Here is an 8,839-nt window from a genome sequence, read left to right as displayed (position 1 = left end):
CTGAGCCCTGGGGAACACCACTCGTGACCGGCCGCCAACTATTTAAATGGATCTCTCTTTTCTTAACAAATATAGTAATGCACAAATAAAAATAGTTGTAAAAGAACAATTACGTGTGAACCAGACAGCAGAAAGCAGAGCAGGAAAGCTGAAGTATTACCTATGTGTGAGTAAGTTAACGTAGAAATCAGAATCTGGTAATATTTAAATGGATCTATGTAAAATGGAAAAATGTTTGAGGGGAAAAAGTAAATAATCTGATATAAATATAAAAGCACCAGCTAATGTAGATTGAAATAACAGCATGGATTTTTGGTATTGTGCACATGTAAATGCATATACCTGTGTAAATCATCATTCCCACAAGAGGGAATCTCTTCAGAGTGCTACTTGCTTAGAATAGCCAATATCCAGAGATGATAGGAAACTACTAATTCGTTAAGCTTCTTTAAATGAGGAAACAGAAGGCAGTGAATGAAAGCCAAGACTCTCTAATCTCTCACTGCTTAACGGACTTTGTTCTTATTCTGTAGCCTTATATGGAATACGTGTGGATAAAGACCTACCTTGGAGGAAGGTGCAAAGTATAACATTATTCATAATAAAAGAGTAATCCTCCATATCACGATAGGTTGTTTTAAAACATCATTTACAATCCAACTGAATGTGGTTGTCTAGGAGAAGGTATATGGAGGAGGTTGCACTTACAGCATTAAAATGTTCATTATTTTGTATGACCTCTTTGAATCTCTGTTCCAGAAGGAAATTTACGGAAGTTGAGAAAAGAGTAATCCTATTGAGAGGTTAGAACTAGAAAATGCTTTCTGAGTCAGAGTTACAATACTTACCAAAATGGTGAGTTGTACGTTACCCTACTGTGTACCTACACGGTTCCTGAAATGTTGTTAAAATCAAAGAAGTTTGACAGTCCAGTACGGTGTTTCAAATTCTGAAGCTAGGGCTCCTCTTGGAGAATTAGAAGTAAACCCAACTCTGCTAGCTGATAGCACAGGAGAAGAGAGCTCCTGCTTTTTCTGTCAGGAATGCTGTGTTCAGTTCTCTGATGCACATTCCTGATGCACTGATCATTGACCATTCCTCTTTCAACTTTCATTTTCACAGACTCATACTGTACATAAATAAGGGTGAGATACTGAAGCAAGAAAGAGTTACAGGATTAATGTTGGTGCTTCCTGAGGTCCATTTCTAACACTGTGTACATTTTACTGGCTCGGGGCAGCGAGTGGTTTTACTAGCAGCATGGCATAGGGTTAGCTCTATCTTGGCACAATTAATTCTTGTATTCTAGTTTGGGTAGAGGGGCAAAACAGACTGGCCAGCTGCTACATTTCCAACTGGCACAAGTAAAGCAAGTCTGAGAGTAGACAGTTAGCAGAACTGTGTCAAAATAAAAATGCCTTCCTCGAGAAAGCCCAGCAGTTGTGGTTTTGAAATGCAACCTTTCTAATCATGAACTTAAAATTAAAATATACATTTAACTGAAATGTTTTGATTTTTACTTTTTTCCAACTTTAAATGTAAATAAAAGGTAGTTATAAAACGAAGCGTAACAGCACACTCGGTCCCTATCAGCAAAAGAATCTCACTTTTTGAAGAATAAGGATAAGTTAAAACTCGTCAGGTGTCTTGTGGGCTTAAAAAAAAAGAAAGGTAGGTTGCCCTTCAGTGTATTCCAATACACACCACAAATCATACAACACAATCAGAAAAGCAAATATTCATCGCTTTACATAAGGCTCCTATCTGAATTCTTTCTTGTGCTAGATAAAGTCTTTACTGCAAAAAGGTTTTAAAAGATAATGAAAACTTTTATGCTTAAATGGGTTATAAAAGCCATAAAGCCTTCCAGAAAATGAAAGTTCTCATAAACAAAATACGAAGTCCTTTTTAAAAGAACTGTTTCATGTTGTTTACACTGCCAAGTTGCTGATCGTGCATAAAGTTGTTCTCTTAATAATGAGTTGGTTAGAGTAACGCCCATCATCCAAAAATGTGTTACCTTGTAGGAGATCTACGTTTTAATCAGCTGATGAAACAGATGTGGGAGGATTGTCATGAGCTCTGTTTCTGAAATCAGAGAGGAGCAACTACAGAACTATGGGGGGGGGAAAAAGCTATAAAGTTGGTTTCTTGCTTTCTACCTGACCAGTAAGAGACGAATTAGAAATGTAAGCTTTCTCAAAAGAGAAAGTCCTCATTTAAGGGCTCAAACTGAGTAATTTTTTAAAATGAAATTCTGCACAATGTTTTACTTAGGCAAAAACAAAAGCTTGCTAAATGCATCCATAACCTGGAAATTTTTCCATGTTACATCAAGACAAAACAGCATAAATTGTACTCACGGAAATAGTTGAAATTTCAGGTATAAATTACAGGAATATAGCAAAATATAGGTCACTCAAAGGGAGAGGAACTATGGTAAAAAAGCCTAAATTTCATTACAAAGACATATGCTTATAACCTCTAATGGTTTAAATATATTTAGCCAAATAATATGGTATTAAAGAGAGGATATATAGGTCACAATGCGGAGACAACGTATTTCAGTTAGCCTCTGGATACTAGAACAGTGTGGCCACAGTAGCATGAAGCAGGTTAAATTGTCCCTATTCCAGTTTCTGTGACCAGATTGCCTGAGCTATTTAGACGTTATGTTCTAATCTATGTATAGCTATGACATACATTGACCAAAGAATTGTCTATTAATTACACTTTTTTCTTTAAGTTTCTGTCATCCTTCATACTTGGCCATAGAAATTTTATAGCAGTTGAATAATGTGGAGATGATAATACATTTGAAATTAAGTATATCTTAAACCATTCTTTCTTCTTGATAGGTTATTGGGTGGAAAAATAGTCTATAAAATCTATGGTAGATTTTATTTACAGATGTTAAGAATTTATTCCCTTGCTTTTAAAAGTTTTATACAGTTTTAAAATTTTTTAGACAAATTCTAAACACGTTCTGTGTGGTTTGCTTAATGATTTCAGATTTTCTTTAAAGACAGACCAGCTGTTTCTATGACACATTTTTAGTCAGGTACAAGTAGAAGCAAAGATAGATAAACACCCAAATCCCTGTCTTGTTCTCCCTAAAAATCCGAGGTACCAACATTTATTTTAAAGTGTGTCACAATTGCAGCTCCTTTATCTCCTTTAATAAAGAGGACTGTTCCTTAGGCAGTCTGTCCAGGAGAGGGAAATGCAAATTGTTTCTTTGGAATTGAACTCACTTCCTGCTCTTTGGTCATAATGAATGTAATATCTTTCCCTGGCGTGAAACTTAAAAGTATCTAGCTCCACAGATCAGCTGTTCCTTACTATGTTCCACATGACTGCAGGCCCTTTTCCTTTATCAGTTTTCTTAGAGCATCACTAAACTATAAATTAGAACTGGCAACGTAATATAGGTATCACTGATAGGTGCTCAGAGGACTTTTGCAGTATCATGAAGAGAGGAAAGTTTAGCATCATCTTTTGCTATTTATTTTGTACTAAGCTTTATCATTGGATAAAATTCTGTATTGAGCAGACAATGTTATATTCTTAAGTCATTTTTTGCAGTCAATATTTGGTAAATGATGATTGGTAGTGGTTCATTAAAATGAGGCATTCACTCTTTAGCATGCTGAATAAGGTCTTTAATGGATAGGAGAAAAACGTGGTTTTTTTTGTTTGATCACCAATCTCACGCACAGTATTAATTATCTGAAACAAAGTAAATTGACTGTTAAATAACCTCAACAGTTCAAACAGGAAAATATTTAGAACAAAAGAGTGACTTCTGCTTAAGGGTAAGTACAGTACTGTATTATTTCACTTCATAGAATGAAATACAATCTTTTGAGTTGTTGAAGATACTGACAGCCATCACAAAAACAGTGTCCTTACAAAACAAGGTAATTTTACTCTGTTTTGTCACTCCATGTGCTGTTGTTATACTGTAATACAAAGATTATTTTTCCCCTCTGCTGGTATAGCAAAAGTAGGAGGAGTGTATTTGCATGTTCCTTGACAATTTTAGATTATAAATCATCCTAGCTATTAATGATTAGATGCAATTTTTAAGTCTAGATTTTTTGGTATATTCCAAGGATTTCCATTTCTTTTTGAAGTGTATAAACTTCAACTGATATCACAATTTATTACAAGGAACATATTAATGGGATAAGAGAGTTTTCCTTCAAACTTGCAACAGTCACTTTATGGTCTGATCATTAGTTAATGCCAGCACAGTAAATAGTAGTCTTTAAAACATACCCTAGACTCTGTTTAACCCTTTCTGCTTGCTGAATTTTCTTACTACTGAAACAGTGACGTATAAAGAGAATTAAAACTCTGAAATCGTGTAAGAAGTATTTCAGATCCAATCTTGCTAGCTAAGTGTTGCAAGTTACCTTGTTAAACTACATTTATAAATAAAATAAATAAAATAATAGAGCAGATAAAAAGTCATTGTGGATGGAAAAGAACCAGGACTCTGCTCCTGAACAACCTGAATATCAAATAGGCCCCTGCCCTGTAAGAACAAAACAGCAGCTAAGGCTGGAGTGCAACATCTAATCGAATTTAACTGAGACTTAAGAGTAAACAAAATTAAAATCCTCTAGAATTGTGTTTCTTCTACCAATGACAACTAGGTGAAAAATCTTGCTTCTCCACATGCTTTTATGGAACATACGAAGTGATGGGCTCTGAGCAGCCTATTACTGCTCTAGTGCAAGACTCTGTGGTCATGACAGATAACGCCAAGAAAACATCAGCTTAGTGGCAGTCAAAAAAAGCAAATCAAACACTAGAAGCTATTAGGAAAATAATAGAGAACAAAAAAGTAAACATCATTGCACCACTGTATAAATCCATGATTTTTCCACATCTGGAATACTGTGCAATGATCTATTAGACCTGGAAAAGGATAATGAAAAGGGCATTAATCACCCGCGATATGGAATAACATCTCTGTAAAGAAGATTGAATAGGGCTGTTTTTTTCTAGCCTGGAAGAGAGAGGACTTAACGGAGAAATGATAAAGTTGTACAGAAGAACTAGGGGCTGTTGAACTAGGAGTCAGAATCAAAAGAAGGTTTTTCATGCAGCAGTAGCAGATCTGCTCAAGTTCCAGAGGACTTTGTGGGTGCAAGAAGTTTACATGAATTCAAGGGGCATACTGAGCAAGCCCATATATGTGAGATTGGAGGTTCCTGGTGAGAAAAAAAGATACTGTCCTTACAAAATACCCAGAGTTGAAAATAGTTGGTGAGTGGGGGAGTACTGAGAGAGAAGTGTTTCACTGGCTTGTCCTCTTCAGACCCTTTTTGGAATATACTGATGGTTCTTTAGCATCTGCATCTGCTACTGCTTGAGATCTAGACAGCCTCTTGATCTGAACTGGTACAGTTGTTCTTACGTTTTTAATTAAAATATAAAAAGCCAACTAGTGCTGTCCTAAAACAATACCAAGGTATTTCCTAAGAGATGCTTTTTTTTTTTCCTCATGGGAAATAGAGTATGTTGTGATTGCAGAGGCACAAACCCGAAGCGCAAAGGATCAGGCGGCACAAAGAACAACCTGTCATCCTTTCTCCGAGTATTCTCTATCCTGAAATTGCTGTGGAAATGTGGCAGATGGGGCTCCAGGTGCCACAGAGCCAACACGCCCTCTACACGAGCTAGGTTTTCCCCAGTCAGACCTTTGCTCAATATTCATCTGTTGGTTCCCCTTTCCCACTCATCTCCTAGTGGCTCCTCTATAATCCCCTCTACCCCAGTGTGTGTTTGCATGATGCATACACACAAATGTATGTATGTATCGGGAGGTTCAAGCAGGAGATCTGAGATCCTGATGTTCCAGAGGTTTCTGTATGCAGAGTATCTGTAGTTGTTTAATGAAAGAAAGAGGAATTAGAGGACAAAAGATATTCTAAAACAGGTAAGCACTGTTTTATTATGCAGTGTACCAGCTTTGCAGTCAAAGATCAAATTTTGGTCAAGCTGCCACCTGTGTTTGCAAAAGAGTAGATTTAACTTCACTGCTTAGAAGCATTTACATTCTTCCCCCTCTTCCCGACCAGTCACTTGTCCATCCTTATATATTCATATTATAAGCAAGTCTGATTTCTTTCTTCTGTCCAATTCATTCTGCCTCCGTACTTCCAGTAAAGTATTACTCTGTATTCTGCCTGATGAGAAATATTACATACATATCCATACAAAATTAAGGGCAAAAAGGCAGTTGAGAAGCAAAAGCTTTGGTAAAAAATTAAAAAAGACATAGAAAGTGCAGTTTGCTCATACAAGCAGTTTCATAACAGGCAAGATCATGGAGCCTGACCTGCATAAAATAGGCTACGACCACCACTAAGTAATTTTTTCTATAAACACACAACTTCTGATTTAACAGAGCTGGTCTTTTAAAAAGACAATGATCTACTTGTGATTTGAACAGCGAGTTCTAGGCACTTGCCATCTTGTCTGAAAATACCTTGCTTCATCTTTATAGGCAATTCAAGGTGTTAAACTTTTGTAGGTTAAACAAGAGCAGAGCTCTGTAGCCAGGTTGTCCCAGCCATTGGGAATGAGGAGAGAGGCGTCTTCTTGCTTAGATTGCTTTCTCTGCCAGGTGAGAACTGACCACTGTCAGCGCAGTCTGATCCAGCTAGCCCGGGGTTAAGAGGTTAATAGGAACAAAGTGGCTGCACTGGGCTATCTGCATCAGGTCTGCAGACAGGCACCTTCCACCAAACCTCGAGTGCATTATGGCTCTTCCTTCAAAGGGAGGATCAGAAAACCGAAGCCTCTGCTTACCAGCTGATTCTGACTTCCCCTTCAATCTCTAAAGCCTTCCTTTCAGCTGAAAGCAGATTTTTATCTCTGCCTCATCAAGTTGCTTATGGGGTGCAGCTGCCTGCCAGTTTGCCGGCTTCTTAACCCGCTCTTCCTCAACCCCTTCAGACAGTTTCCCAATCCCGTATGACAAATAATTTCAAGAATGTAAGTGTAGACACCAGAATACAGTGGTTTCCCAAGTGAGTATTTTTCTCTCCTATTTTACATCAAAATACAGTTTTATTCCTCCTAGCCACAGCTGTCACAGCAAGAACTCACACTGAACAGGTAACACCCTGTAAGATACAGAATGCAGCACCATTCTTGGTTTTAGATGTATATAAAACTTTGGTCACATTAAAATTCAAGTGCTTTGTTTGAGGCTCTCTTCATTAACTGGTACAGATCACTGTGCATATATTACTTACTGTTATTATTTATGCCTTCAATAATCCTCACCACATCTACAGAGTTCTCCGGAAGTTATTTTGTATTTCCATTACAATAGGATGACTTAGGGCTTGCTTTCTGCTGACCCTTGTAAGAAATTTCCAAGACACTCTTTATTAAACAGGGCAGTATACTGCACGCTGCTAAGATTCTTGAGCTGACTAACCAACAGTGTTTTCCACATTTTCAATTACAGCACTTTTTCTCCCCTGAGGAGTATTACTGTAGTTTCTGTAGTTTCCTACTGAAGCATAAAACAATTTGTTATGGTTTGTGTAAAATAGAGACTGGGCTATTGTAACCATATTTTATTGCTTTCCAAGAGATGGTGGGGTTTTTTTTGTGAGAAGCCATCAATAGCTTTTCCAAGCTGGTGAACCAAGAATGAGGTTTTAAGAGAATATAGGTTTTCTTTGCATGTAGTTCCTTTGAAACCAGTGGGATAGAACTTACCTCAAATGCTTTTTATATAGAGTCATATGTAAACTAGATGTCTGTTTGGGTTTAATGCCTGAAGGAAAAGTGAAACTTTTTATATTTGATGAATATGTCTCCAGATGTTACAGTACCTTAAAATACTGAATTGTTGTAGGACCTCATCCTAAAATTCATAGCTTCCCCAACCGCCTGTTGAGCAGATTTTGTGGGCACTTTGTAATTTCTGAGACAGAGCTTTCAGTGAATGGCCAATGTAACACCACGTAGAATAACACGGCCGGTATTGCTCCATTACATCAAAGGTGTTTTGCCATAACATGGTACTAGTGAAACTATTTTTTGTTCTGTGTTGACTGTACTATGTGACCTCTAAGCATAGTAAGCATGTAGGGGAAACAAACTGACAAAATTAAGAATCTAAGGCTTATTATTAAGGGTAATACTTATTACACAAGATTCAACAATTATGTTATTGCTACATTACCTTGCAGAACAAAGTTAAGTTCTCAGTTAGGGCTTGCCTGACACAGGCAAAGGAACCCAAACCAAGGTATGCTGGATTGAGAAACTGACTGGAGTTCACATTCTTCTCTACGGCATGAGATTTTGGATAAGTAACTCCATCCTTTACAGATAAGAGCGGTGTTATAGTCCACCTGTTATGATCAGTCCGGTTACCTAAGGCTGCGATGCAGATGCAGGAATGCGTGCATTTAGAAAACATACTCATTTCCCAGGCAACTGCTGCTACAGGCAGAGTTTGCTGCATGGGGGAGAAGGCAGTGGCTCCGGCAGATACAAAGTGCTCTGCGGGAAAGTTCATAACCTCCTGCGAAAAGTATTTTGAGTCATTTAATTGAGTAGCAGATAACTATGTATGTACACTCCCCCTACACACGTTGTAAATAGGTTAATAACAAAGGGCTTTATTAAACAGCATTACGCTTTATTTTTCTCTACTTTTTCCATTAGTAAGGTTTCATTACGGTGCTGTGTCAGAAGCCTGGAACCGAGGGCGCTATCTGCTACTACACGTCCTTCGCCACGGCAGGTCCCGAAGGCGAGAGAGGAAGGTGCATCTGCTGCAAAGCAAGCGGGACGCCTG

Source organism: Aptenodytes forsteri, unplaced genomic scaffold (genome assembly GCF_000699145.1).
Source record: "Aptenodytes forsteri isolate BGI_AS27 unplaced genomic scaffold, ASM69914v1 Scaffold72, whole genome shotgun sequence".
In the NCBI taxonomy this organism is placed as follows: Eukaryota; Metazoa; Chordata; class Aves; order Sphenisciformes; family Spheniscidae; genus Aptenodytes; species Aptenodytes forsteri.
This window is presented reverse-complemented; position numbering follows the sequence as displayed.